The sequence below is a fragment of the Hyperolius riggenbachi genome, chromosome 10 (genome assembly GCF_040937935.1).
Source record: "Hyperolius riggenbachi isolate aHypRig1 chromosome 10, aHypRig1.pri, whole genome shotgun sequence".
NCBI lineage: Eukaryota > Metazoa > Chordata > Amphibia > Anura > Hyperoliidae > Hyperolius > Hyperolius riggenbachi.
In genome coordinates, this window is record NC_090655.1 from 109,821,449 (window position 1) to 109,842,079 (window position 20,631).

The following is a 20,631-nucleotide window of genomic DNA, read 5'->3' on the forward strand; positions in this document are numbered from 1 at the left end:
GTGCTAATGTGAACCAAGCCTTAGGGCTGGTGCACACCAGAGCGGTTCTGGAGCGTTTTTTAAAACCCTTGCAGGGGGAAAACCGCTTGACTAATGAAAGTGAATGGGATGGTGCACACCAGAGCGGTTTGTTTTTTCCAAAAATGCAAACTCAGGGGCTGCAGAGTTTTTTTTAGATTTCTGAGGCGTTCCTGCCTCAATGTTAAAGTATAGGAAAGTGGAAAACCGCTCTTAAAAACGCTAGATCAGAGCGATTTTCCAGGCGTTATTGTTACAGAAGCTGTAACAGCTTTACTGTAACAATATTAGGAATCTGCTTCACAAAAACGCTCCCAAAAAAATGCTAGTCATGTTTAGAAAACCTCTCTATACATGCCTAGAATCGCTCTGAAATCTGCTTCAAAAACCTGTAGCGTTTTGCGGATCTGCTAGAGGTTTTTGGTCTGGGGCGTAGCAATAGCAGGTGCAGAGGTTGAGACCGCATCGGGGCCCTTGGGCCAGAGGGGCCCCAAGGGGCCCTCCCTCAACTACAGTATTAGCTCTCTATTGGTCCTGTTCTCATAATAATCACTTCTATAGATACTTTGAATAGTGGTAATCATTAACAAACTGTTCCCCATCCCCTGTAAAACTTGCATCGGGGCCCCTCAGCTCCTTAGCTACGCCACTGTTTTTGGTGTGCTCTGGCCCTTAGGCTTAGCTGACGCTAGGTGCATTTCTCTTCAGCATACTGATTTGTAGAAAAGGCCTGTGCTATCCTATAGACCTATTCATATGTATCTACTGAGGTCTGCTGCAGAAAAATCTAACCTGTATGAGTTTTCCAGACTGTATTGCCATTCATCTGGTGAATGGCACTTATCCACTCTGGACTGGCAGCAGGATCTTCTTTAATACAAATAGGAAGCCCCCATGTGTTATGCTGGTGGGAAAACCGGATGTCCCCAAAGTGGCATATATTTGGATATGTGATAAGGTATTTCACATGTTTTCCTCACAGCTTTCCACGTTGCCCAAGTATCCATAATCATCTTACTACCTTTAAGGCATGGAGGGGGGGGGGGGGGGGGGGTGTTACCAGGTGTATGCAGGATGGTAGTTGTCGTCCAGTGTTCAAGAAAAGCTTGAATCAGGTGTAGGATTCAGACACTACTGCAGCCAGAGAATGAAAAGGGCCTAGAAGAGGAAGTGCTTGTTAAGGCTCGGTACGGGCGGTGAAAAGCTCCCCTCCCACATCTGAGGGCCACTGAGGCCTTGCTTTAGGGCTTGTTTCCACTATAGCGAATCCGCATGCGGGCACTGCATGCGGATTCGCATACTTAATGTTAGTGGATGGGGCTGTTTCCACGTGTGCGGCGGCGGCGGCGTTTTTCGGTGCGGGGAAAATCTGCACGACAGGGTCGTGCAGATTCGCGTGCGGCAGGAATGCGGGCGAATCGCCGCTAATGTATTCAATAGGGAAATCGCATGCGGCTTTGTCATGCGGATTTCCCCGCGATTTCGCATGCGATTTCGCATGAAAGCCAATGGAACTTAACCACCTGAGCGGTCTGGACGAGCTGAGCTCGTCCAACACCGCCGGAGGTCGCCGCTCAGGCCCTGCTGGGCCGATTTTAATCAAATAAAAAGCAGCACACGCAGCCGGCACTTTGCCAGCCGCGTGTGCTGCCTGATCGCCGCCGCTCTGCGGCGATTCGCCGCGAGCAGCGGCGAAAGAGGGCCCCCCTAGCCGCCTGAGCCCTGCGCAGCCGGAACAAAAAGTTCCGGCCAGCGCTAAGGGCTGGATCGGAGGCGGCTGACGTCAGGACGTCGGCTGACGTCGATGACGTCACTCCGCTCGTCGCTATGGCGACGATATAAGCAAAACAAGGAAGGCCGCTCATTGCAGCCTTCCTTGTTTATTCTGGGCGCCGGAGGCGATCGGAAGATCGCCTCCGGAGCGCCCTCTAGTGGGCTTTCATGCAGCCAACTTTCAGTTGGCTGCATGAAATAGTTTTTTTTTTATTTAAAAAAAACCCTCCCGCAGCCACCCTGGCGATTTAATCAGAACGCCAGGGTGGTTAACACAGGCAGTGACATGGTTAAATTCGCATGGCTCCTTGCCATGTGAAATCGCATGCGAAATCGCGGGGAATCCGCATGGGGAAACGCAGCCGCATGCGATTTCTTCAGCGGTGGAATCCAGGCGATTCCGCACCGCTACAGTGGAAACAAGCCCTAAATGGGGCATATCATGGTCCTTTGCCAATGGGTAAGGCCATTGAATGTTAAACGCTGACATGCATGGTGTTACAAACGCTGCCAGTCAGCTGCATTTAATTGCACCCCAATGGTGCTTGTGGCCTGCAGATGGGATGTCATCCAAATGGCGCTTGTGGCTAACTAATGGGATGCTGAGCTGCTTCACAAGGATGCAGTTCAGTGATCTGTCTGAATGAAGACTTTGCTCTTCTGCAATGACTCCCCATAAAGGAATCCATTCTTGATAATAATCAGTGTGGAATGTTCAGTGTATACCTAGTTTACAGCTTATATTTCGTAATTGTTTTAAGTTTTTACCCCCAGACACTTTGAATGGGAAGAACTTTATTGCTCGCTAGATAACTATCTCGTTTTTCTCATTGGTTATCCTGAGTGACATTACAGCTGGGTGAGAGATCAAAGGTTTGCTGATCTTGCATCAGGTCCAGCTAGTACAGTGCAGTAGAATCTTTACATAAACATGACTGGCAGAACAGTGAACTTTCCCCAGTTTCAGTATACTGGAAGGCAGCACCGAGCTGTGCATGTGTTCTCATGACATTGGCCAATGGAAATGCATATCATGGTGTGTTTCAATGATGTCTGCCAGTGACCTTTGTATTCTGTATGGCTTTCCTGTGTCGGTTCAGTTTGTTGTATTGAAGGAAATCCCTGTTTTCTCAGGGATGTAGATCTGTTTCTCTTCAGCTGGCTTTAGTGGTGGATGCCCTGGTTCCTTATCTTATGCACAGATAGCTGCTGAAGCTTCTCTTGCTTTCATGGGATATGCTGTATAAATAAGCAGCATATATGCACGAGATCTGAAGATGTGTAATGCTAGGATGACATCATCCTGTCTGTTGTGTTGGTGATGGGAGTATGAGCTGGCCTATAGAGTGGACAATGGCTTGTATGTACTTTTTCAGGAACTTGACACACACCCTTCTTTATATTGTGTTCTGTGGCGGATGTAACTATATAGATTGAGAACACTGAGAGTTCTATAGCAAACATATTCCATAAACTGGGCAGCACGGTGGCGTAGTGGTTAGCTCTCTCGCCTTGCAGCGCTGGGTCCCTGGTTCGAATCCCAGCCAGGGCACTATCTGCAAAGAGTTTGTATGTTCTCCCCGTGTCTGTGTGGGTTTCCTCTGGGTACTCCGGTTTCCTCCCACATTCCAAAAACATACAGATAAGTTAATTGGCTCCCTCTAAAAAATTGGCCCTAGACTACAGTACTTACACTACATAATATAGACATATGGCAATGGTAGGGATTAGAATGTGAGCTCCTTTGAGGGACAGTTAGTGACAAGATATATAGATATATATATATATATATATATATATACACTGTACAGCGCTGCGTAATATGTCGGCGCTTTATAAATACTAAATAATAATAATAATAATAAACTGTCACAGGACATTTATTTATGTGAAATGCCAGCACAGTGAAATAGAGAATTCATAACACAAATTGCCCAGTACAGTGCAGCATGTGTCCAGAGTTTAGAAGTTAGATGAATGGCTACACTTCCCGTGTTGACGTGCCAACGGGCAAAATAAAAAAAATAATCACTTTTTAGATCCTCACCTTTGTAAAGGTGTCAATCAGGTAAAAGATCAACACTTGAGTGTGGTTACTAGTGCTGCTCATGTGTATGAGAACTCATGGAGAAACGTGATCAGTTTGATATACTGTACTACAAGCCTCTGATTTGCCGTACTTTAGCACATGGTTATTACTAAGTCGAAGCCTTAAAGAGAACCCGAGGTGTGTTTAAAGAATGTTATCTGCATACAGAAGCTGGATCTGCCTATACAGCCCAGCCTCTGTTGCTATCCCAAACCCCACTAAGGTCCCCCTGCACTCTGCAATCCCTCATAAATCACAGCCATGCTGTGAGGCTGTGTTTACATCTGTAGTGTCAGTCTCAGCTGCTCTCCCGCCTCATGCATAGCTCCAGTCCCTGCCCCCGTCCCTTCCCTCCAATCAGCAGGGAGGGAAGGGATGCATGCGGGGACTGGAGTTCTGCAGGAGGCGGGGAGAGCAGCAGACTGACACTATAGAGATAAACACAGCCAGCTCTGACAAGCTGTTTGTCAGCAGCATGGCTGTGATTTATGAGGGATTGCAGAGTGCAGGGAGACCTTAGGGGGTTTGGGATAGCAACAGAGGCTGGGCTGTATAGGCAGATCCAGCCTCTGTATGCAGATAATATTCTTCAAACCCACCTCGGGTTCTCTTAAAGGACTCCCAAGGTGAAGAAAGAAACTAATCTTCATTTTCTGCAAGCATTTGTGTGAACCGGGCTTTATATTTATGTGGATGATATAATGCGCACAGTGTCCATTGCTGTTCACACACACATTGGCCTCAATTCTGAAGCTATGTGAGGCAAATATTTTTTGTAGGTAAAATACCTCTCCATTTCCGAACATGAGGTAAAACATGAGGTAAAACATAAAGTGGGTAAATGCATAAAGTGAGGTAAAACATGAGGGGCTTGATTCACAAAGCAGTGCTAACTGTTAGCACGCTTGTGAGAAACTCCTTATCATGCCTAAAAATCCTTTGCGCGCTCTAATTAGCGCTCAGGGCCAAAGGCCGGTGTGCGCAAAACGCAACGAAAACGGCGCACCCGATGCGCCTATAATGGCGCATTGGGTGCGCCCTAAACGTTGCATGGGTGCGCGCGGTACTTTGCATGCGATCTGATTCAGCTTGGTGCGTGCTAACTACTTAGCACCCTAGTTAGCACGCCTAAAGCCTTTAGGCGTGCTAACTAGGTTAGCACCAGTTAGTGAAACAGGCCTGAGGTATTTCAGCGGTAAGCATGCAGTAAATAAACAATAGTAGCCTTTAACCTGCTGGGCGGTCTGGACGAGCTCAGCTCGTCCAGTACCGCCGGAGCCTGCCGCTCAGGCCCTGCTGGGCCGATTTGGCTCAAATAAAAAGCAGCACACGCAGCCGGCACTTTGCCAGCCGCGTGTGCTGCCTGATCGCCGCCGCTCTGCGGCGATCCGCCGCGAGCAGCGGCGAAAGAGGGTCCCCCCAGCCGCCTGAGCCCAGCGTAGCCGGAACAAAAAGTTCCGGCCAGCGCTAAGGGCTGGATCGGAGGCGGCTGACGTCAGGACGTCGGCTGACGTCGATGACGTCACTCCGCTCGTCGCTATGGCGACGATGTAAGCAAAACAAGGAAGGCCGCTCATTGCGGCCTTCCTTGTTTATTCTGGGTGCCGGAGGCGATCGGAAGAACGCCTCCGGAGCGCCCTCTAGTGGGCTTTCATGCAGCCAACTTTTAGTTGGCTGCATGAAATAGTTTTTTTTTTATTAAAAAAAAACCCTCCCGCAGCCTGCCTGGCGATCTTAATAGAACGCCAGGCAGGTTAACCACCCTGGCGTTCTGATAAGATCGCCAGGGAGGCTGCGGGAGGGTTTTTTTTAAATAAAAAAAAAACGGTACTTATCCGTTAGCCGGGCGCATCCGGCAGGTGGCGCTAATTACTATTCCCCCTCCAGGCCGACATGGATGGTAGGGAAAGATGTAACTCTGGTGGAGTTTTGTCGCCACCTAGAGGATGCGCCCGGCTAACGGATAAGTACCAAAAAAAACTATTTCATGCAGCCAACTGAAAGTTGGCTGCATGAAAGCCCACTAGAGGGCGCTCCGGAGGCGTTCTTCCGATCGCCTCCGGCGCCCATAATAAACAAGGAAGGCCGCAATGAGCGGCCTTCCTTGTTTTGCTTAGATCGTCGCCATGGCGACGAGCGGAGTGACGTCATGGACGTCAGCCGACGTCCTGACGTCAGCCGCCTCCGATCCAGCCCTTAGCGCTGGCCGGAACTTTTTGTTCCGGCTGCGCAGGGCTCAGGCGGCTAGGGGGGCCCTCTGTCGCCGCTGCTCGCGGCGAATCGCCGCAGAGCGGCGGCGATCAGGCAGCACACGCGGCTGGCAAAGTGCCGGCTGCGTGTGCTGCACTTTATTTGATAAAAATCGGCCCAGCAGGGCCTGAGCGGCAGCCTCCGGCGGTGATGGACGAGCTGAGCTCGTCCATACCGCTCAGGAGGTTAATAGTCTTCCATATGTTAGGATAGTCTTGGGAAGATTTTTTTTTTTTTTTTTTTTTTTTTGCGGGGGGAAGGTGTATTTGATTATGTAGCAACCTATGAAAAGTATATTTATAGGCATCCCCTATAAAAAAAAAAATCCAGTAAATATTTAGAGTTTTATTTCAACTATCCTTTTCTATTACACAGCCTGAATAGGAGCGACACTAAAACAGCAATAGGAATTCCACTAAAAACTGCAAAATGCATACAAATTGACTTTACCTCCAGGTACAGCCAGGTCTTAAACTGATCGGTAAATGATGTGCTAACATGCCCCCTAATTTCCATGAGAATAGCTATCATTACCTCATAATTTACCTCATGAGGTAAAACATGACTAAAATCTACCAGAATTGCTAAATGTCATTACCTCATGAGGTAAATTACCTCACATGAGGTAATTTGTTTGATAACCCTACCAGAATTGAGGCCATTATCTTTTTCGGGATCACCTTTAGGGCTCGTTCCCACTATCGCGAATCTGCATGCGTCCAACGCATGCAGATCCGCACATGTAATGCAAGTGGATGGGCCTGTTTCCACTGTAGCGTTGTTGAGGTGCGTTTTTTTCAGCGGTAAAAAAACGCACAAAAGAGCCAACGATGTCGCCTGCGTCGGGAATCCGTGCGAATCGCCGCTAATGTATTTAATAGCAAAAACGCATGCGTTTGTTACATGCGTTTTTACCCGCGATTTCGCGTGCGATTTCGCACCTTTTTCAATTTTATTTTGCCCTGGCAGTGTCATGGTTAATTTCGCATGCGAAATCGCATGCGAAATCGCGGGTAAAAACGCATGCGGAAACGCATCCGCATGCGTTTTTACAAGCGTCGGAATGCGGCCGAAATCGCGTCGCAACAGTCGGAACGAGCCCTCAGTAAAATCTACCCTGCTTAAAGCAGAACTGAACTCATAACTTCCTCTCTGCTCTAAGGCCTCTTTCACATTGGGACGTTGTGTTTGATGCGACGTTAAAGTCGCACAACGTGCCCCTAACGCAGCGCATGTAGGTAATGAAATTGGACGTTATTTTGCACTGCGTTATGTATCTCTCGGTGCGCCGTTTTCGTCGCATACTGATGGAACGAAAACAGCGCATGCGTTACATTTAAAAAAAAAAAAAAAAACTTACTGAGCATGTGCAACACATAACGCAGCAAATGTATTGCTAAACACACAGCATGCAGCACTTTCTAAATATTGCTACACGTTACTCACAACGCAAGGTGTGCAATGTGAACGTCGCACAGACTTTGTATTGCTGTGCGTTAGTCTGTGTTATAAAATTTTCTAACGTGCGACTTTAACGTCGCACTGTGAAAGAGGGCTAAAAGATAAGCAAAAACATTTCCTTTTTGCAGATGTTAGAAATCCTTCACTGAATCTGCAGTGTGTCTATTTCCTGCTTTCATGGGAGCAGACTGAGACCGGTTTCAAACTACAAACCGGCATTAGCCCAATGCATCGCATCGCACTGTCAAAAACAGGCCTTGAGGGAACACCGCGTTAGTATACAAATCAAATCTAATCAAATCAAAGATAGCATTACAGGTATTGCCAAAGCAAGGGGAAAAGGGGGACATGGAAGGGGGGTGGGGTAAGCGGACAATGGCTTAGCAGTCTGTGGACATTTTTAGGTTTACAGTTCCGGTATGCTTCTCTCAGTCTGTGGCATGCTGTGACATAGCGTGCAGCAATTGTCACTGTGGATTCCTCTTCTCCCAGTAGGATATATGTTTTTCTCTCTCATCTTCTAATGTGAGAAAGTCTGGGAATAGTTCCAGTGTTCCCTGTCTGGCCACCAGCTAAGTAGGTAGTGAGGCGCATTTGCTGTCACATCTTGCTTCAGTTATGCGGAAGTGCACAGAAGTGTATCGTTAAAATACACTTCCACGCATGCGTGCCACAACATCCTGATGCCAACATTTTTAAAAACATTTTTAAAATCCCTACATCGCCATAGAGTAACATGACTTCCAGTCATGCGACTTCCACATGACTTCCAGGCGACACAGATACGTTTGGTAATGTAGTTTTTTTCTAGCCTCGGGGATGTGGCGAAAAGTCACTTCCATTGCATCGCGCAATATGAAAGTCTCCATAGAGTTTCATTGGCCTGCCGTGGGGTGCAGTAAACATACTCAAACATTTGAGTCCTCAAACATCTCAGTACCAGGACTGATTCTAAAAATGTACACAGAAATCATTCTGTAGATCCTACTGTGTCACCTGGTGTTTGGCAATGCTGTCGTTTTATTGTGTTTTGTAAAGTGACAGGTCACCTTTGATATATCTGGATCTAATTTTGCCTAGGCGTGCCTCTTGCCTGCTATGTTTAATTTTTAATCCTATGCAAACACAGTTTGCTTTTGTTTTAGAAACACCAATGTAAACAAATCTGTGCTGCCTACTCAGGAATATTTTGAAATCGCTAAATACACAAAAAAATTCTGCTGAGCAAAGTGTCCTACCAGATTTGGGATTAGTTATCAATAACATGCAATTCCTTTGTGTATTTTGATTTGTTGCCTGTGTTTGCGTATCCACGTAAGTTATGGATATAGTGAGAAAACACAACACAGAAGAGCTACAGGGCACCACACTGGAACAACAAGGATGTGTGCAGTGTATCAGTGGACCCCCGTGGGATGTTTGTACAGACAGCATGTAATGCTCAGCTCATTGTATCACTAGGGGCTGTACATTAATAATGCTCATGATGTCATAAAGGACAGCGCAGCAGCACATCAAAGTAATGCCCACAGAGAACTTCAAAAGCAACGGAAAGATGTGACTGTTTGACTGAAATTCTGGTTTTATGTAAAATAAATAGAAGATGGAAGAGGCTTATGGAAATGGGAATGATTCATGGCTTGCAGAGAGCCTAAAAAGGCATTTTTCAAGCTTGGAGAAAAGACTTGGCCCTCTCAGTGCAGTGGTGAGCAGGCAAGCCATGACTAACATGTCTTTAGGCCATAATGATGGGTTTCTGTGAGAGGGCCAGACGTGGTTTCTCGTTGTAGTGAAAGCAAGGGGAGCCATGGAGCAGGATGTGATGTCACTGACAAATTACATTCTTGCGTACTGAGTGCAGAGCTATTGGTAGGAATTATACTGAATTTTTGTAGTCTCGCTTAGTGTGACCCCAAACTGTTGGGGGAGGTCGCACTTATAGGGAACCGAGTGCCACTTCTTTTGTCCTGCAGTTTCTAATAGCAATAGGAGCTGCCAAGTTCCAGCCCCTTCTAGTTGACAATTATTTATCCATGGGGAAGTGTGAAAATAGCATATGTGACTTCTCTAAAATCTTTAAAGCACAGTGTCCTATCTCTCTACCTCCTTGCTCGTGAAAGCTTTTATTTACTTTCTGCTAATGTGTGCAATAAAATCATTACATCAGTCCTTATTTGCTTGACGTTTCTGCAGTCAGGCAGGCCTTCGAAATAAATGTAAAATTGAAGTTTTTTTTTAAATAATGAGCCATATTGTTGGCATGCTTATTTATTGTGCTATTGAGATGCCCTGGGTGCTAAAATGGTGCTTGTTTCACTTTAAGGTGCTAATTAACATTACAACTCCATGGCTGATCGATCATTTCCAATCGTTGCAGTAATCTATTTGAAACGATAGATCATGCCCATAAACGGCTGAATTCCTGCTACCCAATTCGGTCAGAGTAATGGAATTGATCTGTTTTTTGGATTGATCCCATTGACCTGATTGAATTAGTTAGCGGTATTTTGTCTGTTTAATGGGCATGGCCAATCGATTAAGTTGGTGATTGGAAGCAATTGATCAACCGCTAAATTGTATTATTAACGTGCACTGCTCTTCAAATAGTTCAGAGAGTCACACTTTATTACATTCACACCTTCCCCTTGATAAATAAGGGCAGAGGGAAGGGGATGAGAGAACATGGCAGCTCCTTTCAGCTAATAGAAACCAGGACAGATTGCAGAAAAAAAGCTGCTTGGATCGCTTTAAACACTACCACTAATACTTTTACTTTGCTGTATGCCATGCTTCTTTCTCAGGCTTAGTTGGGTTTTCGCCTTGAGCTTGTGCATTGGAGATCCTCCAGCACATTTGTTTGTAGTTTGGGGATTTATCCTGGTGAGGAAGCTGCTCTCGCGCTGTGTGACGTGACCTCTTCCCAGGAAGCAGCTGCTGTCTTCTTATTTTGTCTTTTATCTCTGCTACTGTTTCCTGTTATTTGAAGACAATGTAGAGAAATAAACAATCCTCGTGCAAATGTAAAATAATAATAGATTAAGTTTATCATATAAACAGTTACAGTACAAGTCCGATTACACAATGCAGTTTATCTATGATAACAATACACAGTGCACCTGTCATTTCCTCAAACATAATCAACTAAACTCAGATAAATGACCACAGCTATGACAGGTGAATGACCACACCACATTGCTGACATGTGAACTGAAGCTCATGACTGCCTTTCCTTCTATGACCATGCATTAGGCCAAATTTACACACACGCGCGCACACACGCACACACCTACCACGAGAATTCCCCCCCCCCCTCCCCAACACACACCCTTTTCCTATAGGTCGCTCTGCTGTGAATGCACTTATGAGTTTTGGTGACAGCTCCTACTAAGGGAGAGAGGGGAGAAGAAAGCCTATGATGGCTGTAGTAGTTTTTTGAAGTGTGTGTGTGTGTGTGTGTGTGTGTGTGTGTGTGTGTGTGTGTGGGGGGGGGTAAAGTATACAGATGGGGGTCTATCACATTTTCTTTGTGATTGCTTATCAGCGATGGGAAGGGTGGGTGCTCATGACTCTTTCTCTCCCCTTTAGCCCTCAGAGGAATTTGGACCAGCGGGTGATTTCCAGGAGATGTACTGTGTGGACAGTCAAAATTTCCCCTCTGCTTCAGCAGAATTTTACAGCATTATAAAGACCAGTTTCTGGTTGTAGAGAAGCACCCATACACTGGAAGACTTCAATGGCGTGCCTCAGCTCACAGCTCTCCACACCACTGGGGCTGAAAATTACAAAGATCTACTTGAGCAGGCACTGTCAAAATCTAAAAATAGGCTCTTTATTGATCACATGGATAAAAGGCAGTCAACAACGACAGACCGCTGTTTCGAGCTTCGTGCTCTTTGTCAAGTTGTTGTATTGCAGTTCTTGACAACTTGACAAAGAGCACGAAGCTCGAAACAGCGGTCTGTCGTTGTTGACTGCCTTTTATCCATGTGATCAATAAAGAGCCTATTTTTATATTTTGACGGGGCCTGCTCAAGTGGATCTTTACAGCATTATAAAGAAAATGAGCCTGATCAAAAACATAAAGAAGTTCCTTAAATGACTAGAAATCTCTGCTTTCACTTCCCTGGCCTGGAGCCTTGATATGGGATTATGCCAATAGGAAATATGTCAGCCCAGCTCGGATTTAAACACCCCTTCCCCTACAATTAATATTAAGACTTTTTTCTTATTGTTGTATAGAGAGAGGAGAGATGCTCCTATTTTGCAATTTAGGCCTGTTTCACCCTGGGGATGGGCGGTCCGTAGCGGCTTGGGGGCCGCATTGCTAAAAACAGGTATTAACGCTGTAATCCCCTTCTGGCCGACAGCCAAACAGGGAGTGACACTCGCTTGTGCTCACTTCCTGTTTCAGAAATGCAGAAGAGCACGGAGGCGTATTGTAAAAAAACTCTTCTGTGCTTGCACAACACGTAAAACCTGCAGCAGGGTCTCACACTGACATACGTTGTCATAGACTTACAGGAGTTTCCAGTCTGCTGCATGTTGACGCAGAAACACGTGGTAACGTACATCTGTTAGAGCGCCGTGGGTGCGGCAAAAACGTCACTTCCGTCGCATTGTGCCATACCGGATCAGTATAAAAGTCCCCATAGACTTTCATTGCCCTGCGGTGGGGTCCAGTAAAATTACCGCACTGCACCGCCCCAATGTGAAAGGGCTCTTAGGCTACATTCACTCTATACGCCACGCTGCTCAATGATATGACACTTTAGCGAACGCTGCACCCATACATCTGTATGAAAATATTCACATATCTGTTTTTTTAACATTGTAATGTCTGTGTTTTAATGGATTGTGTGATGCCATTGTGCTGTCTACAGCTTGTGTCTGGATGGTGTAAGCTTTGTAAGGGTTTTCCACCTTCCTCTGGATCAACATAGATATGTGAGGTTGCAGGCTAATGTTGTTCTATATTTTCTGGTTGAACTCGATGGACGTATGTCTTTTCAACCCAACTAAGTACGGTATGTACGGTATATGTAACTGTGGAAAAAAGTTAATACCATAGGAATAACACATGCAGTGTGCATTGTGTTGTATACATATCGTGAACAAGGTCTTTACAAAGGAAGGCTACCTACATAGCAGAAATAGTTCTTAAACCTCACATGCCCAGTTTCTTCTAGACTTGCAGGTGCCACCTATGAGATAACATAAAATAATAGGTGCCTGTTACCCCCACTATGTTGTAAGGGTAACTGTAATTTCCTTTAAATGGATGGAAGGGATGGGAATTGGGATCCCATTCCAAAACAGTTTTTTTCTTTTTAGTACTCATTTGACATTTGCATAAGGTGACTTGTAGACGGTGTCAGTCAGTCGCTAAGTTACTGTAATTTCCTTCTGTTTATTTGTTAGGAATCTTGTTACCTCCCCAAATGTCTGCCAGTGAGCAGATTGCAATTTAGCTAATTTTTGATGTTTAAATGGCATGAATCAGCTGACACATTCTGTTTACCACTTCTTAGCTGGGCAGGTGTGAAATACCGTGCGAACTTTAATCTTGTGTAATAATTCATGACCTCCTACACAATGTTTTCAAAACAATCTGCTGCTGCAGCTCTGAGCTGATAACTGATCTGTTATGTTACTATTTTCAGCAGTACTAGATGCACATTTATTGTAGGCTCTAAAAATGAATTGTGTGTTAGCTTTTCAGTGTGCAAGAGGTTACTATGTACAAGAATGGGTTATTTCCCCCGTTGTCTCCTCACATGCACAAGCACTGTTGCCTGCTGGAATCGGGAGTCGATCTCTTGGTGTCAGTTTGGTACCAAGTTCTGTACAGACGTATCTCTAGCTTGCAGGCTAGCAACGCATTCTATTGCTATGGTGAAAAATGATGGGGCAGTGCATGACAGAGCAGGAGGGGTAAGAAAAAAAGGCACAGTTGTGACTGTTCTCCGATAGAATGATCCGGCAGGCTCATCAGGCGCATCAAGGCTGCCATACACAAGGTAGGTTCTCAGCAGTAGCAGTAGCAGCTGCATTGGCTGAGAACCATCTAGTGTGTATTCGAAGTATTATTCTGGGTACACACGAGTTACATATGTCTCTCAGAGACGAGAGACAAGAGACAAAAAAAAAAGGCAGCGACAGTTCGTCGCCAGGTCCCTCTGTGCAACAGCCGTACACACAGCGCACAGAGGGACAGAGATGCGGCGGAAGCTGTCGCTGAAGGTTCCTCCCCCGCCAGAAGCTCCATACATTGTGTATGGGGTTGCTGTCGCTGGTCCGCATACACACCCGATACGTGTGGCGGACTAGCGACAGTTGTGGCGAAGTTGCGGCGACAGCTGTTGCCGGCGATTGGCCACGCCAATCGCCTGGCGACAGCTTTGAGTAGCGACAGTTCGGGGTGCGCGCCTCATACACACGGGCGACCTGTCGTCGCAACACGCGCGTGCCACGTGGTTGTGTGACGACAGTTGTAGCCCGTGTGTATGTACCATTAGACTTGGTCCACATTGTCCTGGAGTGGCCGCGCCTGCTGCATCTGCTGTCCTAAAAAAGTCATGCAGGTCAGGTTTATGTAAACAATGAAAGAAACAGGAGAGCTCTTTGGTGCATTAACTTTTTACTTAAAATAAACATGCTTAATGGTTACACTTACAGTGTGTTGGTGAACAATTACGCTTGTCAGGCCTGCTGGCAGTACTCTCCACACTCCTGTGCCTGGCCGGGGTGACAGGAGCGATGTTGACAACGTGGAGCAGGATGCGGTGGGCGGGGCCAAGTTGCGCTGGAGCCTTCCGACGTCACGACGCGTTTCGGCGTAACATCGCCTGACCCAGTATCTGGAGCATCTCATGCATCCTTTTAGAACCATCAGAGCAGTGGCGTAGCTAAGGAGCTGTGGGCCCCGATGCAAGTCTTACATTGGGGCCCCCCAAATACTCTATACGTAACAATTGATTCGGTGCACCAAAACCTGCCAATGGCAACTAAAGTGTCAGAGGTGCAAGAAGGGGATGGGGAACAGTTTGTTAATGATCACCACTATTCAAAGTATCTATAGAAGTCATTATTATGAGCACAGGACCAATAGAAAGCTAATCACTGCAGTTGAGGGAGGGCCCTTCGGGGCTCCTCTGGCCCAAGGGCCCCGATGCGGTCGCAACCTCTGCAACCCCTATTGCTACGCCCCTGCATCAGAGTGTCAAGGCAGCGCAGGACTATTTCTACTTTAGGTCAGGTTTATGTGTTGCACAAATGCAGCAGCACACCTGGACACAATGGAGATGGATTTTTTTTTGATCGATTTTCCAATCACTTCTATACAAAATTGCACCAGTTGAAAATAATTGATTCAACCCGTCTGACTGGAAATTGCATGGTGTGTACCAGGCATAGTCTGATCTCTTTAAGATTCCATGTTACTTAAAGGTGAAGCTCCCCTTTATTTGTGTTCCTTTTGAGCCCATTGTAATATATAAATGATGTGAATGAGTATACTTATGGCTTCAAGTATTCATTGTGTGAGCTTCCTTAGCAAAAAAGCTAAGAGCCCCAGTGCATTGCGTGAGGTAATATGCATGAGATGCCTGCAGAATGCATGGTCATGCTTAGTACAGGGGCAGGTCAGGAGGAAGAACTGTGACTATGGCCTCAATTCACTAAACTTATCTCCTGTCTTTAATAACTCTTCTAGAGTTGTTACCATGGTGATAAGGCATGTAGTATTCAGGAAACATTTTACCTCAGGCAAACCTAAAGTTAACTCTTCTGTCTTTAAGTTAACTCTTCAATCCTTAAAATAACTCCAGAGTTAAAGACAGGCTGTTTATTAACTGCATGTGAAAATAACTACAGAGGAGGTAAATTAACTACAGAGGAGGTAAAATAACTACAGAGGAGGTAACTTAAGGAATGAAGAGATAAAATAACTCTCTCTTATGTGGAGGTAAGTTTTCTCTTGCCTTATTATCTCCAGCATGATCTTAGTGAATTGAGGCCAATGTCTGGCTCACATCGCTATGCCAATTCTGTTAGTCCAGTCTATTTAAAGTTTCTAGGCAATGAGTACTCTCATTTGTGTGATATTATGTGCACATTGTTACCAGAACACAGACTTAAAGTAGAACTCCACACATTATTTTACCAGAATGTTAGAATACTAATGCTAGGTACACACGATGCAATTTTCTGACAGACTTAGGCCTCTTGCACACTGCACGCGATTCCGATTCAGATTCCGCTTTTTATCAGTTTTTACATCAGATTCAGATTCTGATTTGCAGTTTGCTCCCTGCACACTGCAAATCGGAATCTGAATCGGATGTAAAAACTGATTAAAAAGCGGAATCGGAATCGTGTGCAGTGTGCAAGAGGCCTGGCCATACACTAGGCCGATTACCCGCCGATCGACAGCAGATTCGATCACTGGGATGGAATCTGCTGTCACATCGTTCACGCTAAACGCTAAATTTCGATCTATTTCGTCCCAAAATAGATCAGTCCCGTCGATCGCTCCGTGCGGGAAATTACCTGCGGGTAAGGGAGCACATCGCTAGCGGCGTATGATCGACGCAGGTATACATTACCTGAAGCTGGCTCCCGGCATTTTCTCCGCATCACCTCCCGGCTGGCATCTTCTCCGCATCACCTTCCGCATCACGGCATCCGTGCATAACTTCCTGTGTCACTGCAGTGCCAGCAGAAGTACAAATAGAGGGCGCTCTATTTGAACTTCCGCTGTCACTGGAGTGACAGAAAGTTATACGCGGATGCCGTGATGCGGAGAAGATGCCCGGGACCAGGCTTCAGGTAATGTATAAGGGGGGGGGAACAGGCAGCAGCTCAGCAGATGGTGAATCGGTTTCAGACTGAAATCGATTCACAATCTGTTTGCAGTAAAGGCAGCCATACGATCCCTCTCTGATCAGATTCGATCAGAGAGGGATCTATCTGTTGGTCAAATCTGATGGCAAATCGACCAGTGTATGGCTACCTTAAATGTCAGATCCATTATCTCCAACATGCCCGATCTGATTGCTGATCGATTTTTTTTTTAACGATTTTTCATAGACGTGAACGGAAAACCAGTAGAAAAATCAGTGGGAAGTCAGTTCGGACAGTAAATCTGTCAGAAAATTGCATCATGTGTACCTAGCATAAGACTGCAGATCTGCCAAGGTGGAGAAGTATAAGGCTGTGGCTGATATTATCTAGTGACCTTTGCTTTGACAAGTGCAGGAGAGGGGTGATGCCTATACATCAAAAGGCCCAAAACCATTACCAGTAATTATTTGGCTGACAATTATCTAATGACTTTGCATAACCTTTGAACCATGGTTTTTAATGATCTCTGTTCCTTATCTTGAAATTCTCCTTTGCTTCCTGTGACAGTAGTGACCCAAAACCACTAGGAAAGTATATGGTACTCAGAGACCGAACAGCAAAGCAATGCTCAGTGTAGTTTGCGTTCTTAAAACAAAAGGTATTTGCGATAGTTCAGCTTTAAATGAGAAACTGTGGTCTCTCACAATGCATCATTACTGAATATGCAAATTATCTCTTTATGCCTCTGAAACCAGGCTTGCATTCAGAACTGCTAGTGTATAGCAAGCCTATAGCTTATAAATATTACAGAGCCAGATCAACCTGACATGCAGACAGCCTGTGTCTGACTTTAAGTGCTCCTCAGTACATGGCAGGGATTGATATGGCTCTATGGGATGGGCCTTCATTCCATAGAGCCATTCCAATCCCTGCCATGCACTGATGAGAACCTAAAGTCAGCAACAGAATGCATTTTTGGTTGATCTGGCTCTGTAAAACTTAAAAGCTATAGGCTTGCTATACACCAGCGGTGCTAGATGTAAGCCTGGCTTCAGGGGCATAAATAGATAATTTGCATATTCAATAGTAATGCATTGTGGGAGACCACCGTTACTCACTTAAAGCTGAATTATCGCAAATACCTTCTGCTTTAAAGCGGACATAACCAAACATTTTTTTAATTCAAAATCTTTAGTTGCACCAGTCCCTCTCTGACACATACAAAGATAAATAAACACTCCTTCAAGCCTATGAGTATTTCAGTGCATGCTTTTCACCCATCTCTTTCCATAACTAGGGTTACACAGGTGGCAGCCATTAGCAATTCCTCCTTTGCTGGACACCAACTACTCCACCAGTCTGCTGGATTCTGTCCCGGCAATATGAAAGGGAGGGAGGGGTTCCTCCAATAAATGTAAAATATTTTATATTTATCATCATGCAGCTGAAAAAAGGCTGCTATTTATTATTATAATTTAGAAAATAGATTTTAATTCTGAAATCTTGTATTTTTAATTTGGGTCCACTTCAAGAAGCGAAATTACACGGACAGTAGCAACTGAGTCAGGAAGTGAAGGAATCTGAACATGGCCCTAGATAACAGGAACAATCTGATAGTGTCAGATCGACATTCTCTTGTTCCTACTTATAGATAATCTGTTGTAGCTGGGCTTTGTGGTGCTTACAGTCACATATGGGAAACAAAAAGCATGTATGCTATCTGTTACCTGCATTTGTTGTAAGGCATTAGGTACATTTTGGGATTAATTTACTAAATGAGCCATGACATGATGTTGACTTTCATATTGAAACATCCAATCACATGCTGGGGAATTTGGAAATAGGAACTTCTCACCACTTGACTGAATGACTGGATTTAAGCCAGTTTCACAGCCCGTTCACTGCCCGTTCACAGCACACACTTGTTAAATCACGTTTGTAAATGGACTTTGGTCCAATTTGTGCATTGTGCAGCCCCAGCCCATTGTAATGGGGAGATATCTGCTGGCAGAGGAGTGTAAGCATGACTAATACAGCAGGGATGAAGGTTACCAGCCAGCTGCCAGGTGATCTGTGTGTGTAATAACAGCAGGGATGTACAACCAGCCCTTGGAGACTACCGTATTATTGCCTGCTGGCATCATCTATAGATGGCTGCTGTTATCACCAAGGTAATTTTCCACTGCAGCCTGTGCTCCTATTTCCGCATCACAGGAGACCAGAACACTTCAAGTACACCTGTCATTATGGAGGCTGTCAATGCCGTCCTGTTAAAAAAATGGTGAAAATTGTAAAATTTCAAAATATGTGCAAACATATAGAAAGAAGAAGTACTTTTTTTCCAGAGTAAAATGAGCCATAAATTACTTTTCTCCTATGTTGCTGTCACTTACAGGAGGTAGTGGAAATCTGACAGAAGCGACAGGTTTTGGACTAGTGCATCTCTTCAGGGGTCTGTTAATTTTCAAAAGCACTTAGTGAATGGCAGTTGCTCTGTCCAACTGCCAAAAAACTGTGGAGGGAGCAGGGAAGCTGGCCAGTATCATTGTTTAAATCTTTTTTAGGGAATATCTTTATAAAGAACTAGTAGACCCAAGCCCGTTTAAAAATGGGCTCTAGGGTCTGTTTCTCGCCGCCGCCCACCGCATGTTCGAGATGGGCTAGTTCAAAACCTGTCGCTTCTGTCAGATTTCTACTACATACTGTAGGTGACAGCAACATAGGAGAAAAGTAATTTATGGCTCATTTTACTGTGGAAAAATGTACATTTTATTTGTATGTGTTTGCAGATATTTTAAATTTTACAGTTTTTCGCCATAGTGCCCCTTTAAGATTAAAAACTACCATTTAAAGTTTTAGCTGTCTAAGGGGATCCCAGGTGACTTTACCACATTCCATGTCACTCGTTCACATTCATGCGATTTTTCAGAGCCGCATCATCCACACGGAAAACTTAGGCAACTGCCTAGGGCCTGGAGAGTTTCTAGGGGCCTGGTAGATGCTACCCTCCACCAAGTCTAACAAAAAAAAGCCAGGTGACAATCAGCAGTGGACAAAAAAATGCTACCGTATCTTGCCCAGGGCCCAATTTCATCGTAATTATTTTGTGAGATTTCCACATGCGGAAAAAAAATTTGTGGCAGTGCTGCATTTTTCTGCACACCGCACGCTTTATTGCCTTCAGAATCATTAGCCAGTGTGTCCAGTGTGTCTAGCAGCGATTTATGTACATGATGTGCAGTAAAATGAAGTGCATGTTTGCTGCATGCCACCAGTGTGATCCTAGCCTATTGTGTAGTCTGACAGTGTGTACAGATGTCCTTCATGACATTTGTCCTACTACCGGTAGTTCCAGAGCATGCGTGCATATGCTAGTTCCACCTGCGTGCACAGTATTCTAGCAACCTAATTGGTGGAGTGTGTGTGTATACAGTGTGGCTTGGCTTGTGTACAATATGGCTTTAACCACTTATTGTTTCATTTTGCTAGGTTATGTCATCTTGTTGATGTTGGTCTTCTAGTAAGTGCTGATTTACACATACAGGGAGTGCAGCATTATTAGGCAAATGAGTATTTTGACCACATCATCCTCTTTATGCATGTTGTCTTACTCCAAGCTGTATAGGCTTGAAAGCCTACTACCAATTAAGCATATTAGGTGATGTGCATCTCGGTAATGAGAAGGGATGTGGTCTAATGATATCAACACCCTATATCAGGTGTGCATAATTATTAGGCAACTTCCTTTCCTTTGGCAAAATGGGTCAAAAGAAGGACTTGACAGGCTCAGAAAAGTCAAAAATAGTGAGATATCTTGCAAAGGGATGCAGCACTCTTAAAATTCCAAAGCTTCTGAAGCGTGATCATCGAACAATCAAGCGTTTCATTCAAAATAGTCAACAGGGTCGCAAGAAGCGTGTGGAAAAACCAAGGCGCAAAATAACTGCCCATGAACTGAGAAAAGTGTGCAGCTGCCAAGATGCCACTTGCCACCAGTTTGGCCATATTTCAGAGCTGCAACATCACTGAAGTGTCCAAAAGCACAAGGTGTACAATACTCAGAGACATGGCCAAGGTAAGAAAGGCTGAAAGACGACCACCACTGAACAAGACACACAAGCTGAAACGTCAAAACTGGGCCAAGAAATATCTCAAGACTGATTTTTCTAAGGTTTTATGGACTGATGAAATGAGAGTGA

At 45.1% G+C, this 20,631-nt stretch overlaps 1 protein-coding gene across 3 annotated transcripts in view; it reads left to right on the forward strand.

Annotated features, from left to right (window-relative positions):
* Positions 1–20,631, forward strand: part of SH3PXD2A (SH3 and PX domains 2A) — a 455,860-nt gene that overhangs the window by 12,106 nt on the left and 423,123 nt on the right. The window lies entirely within an intron of this gene.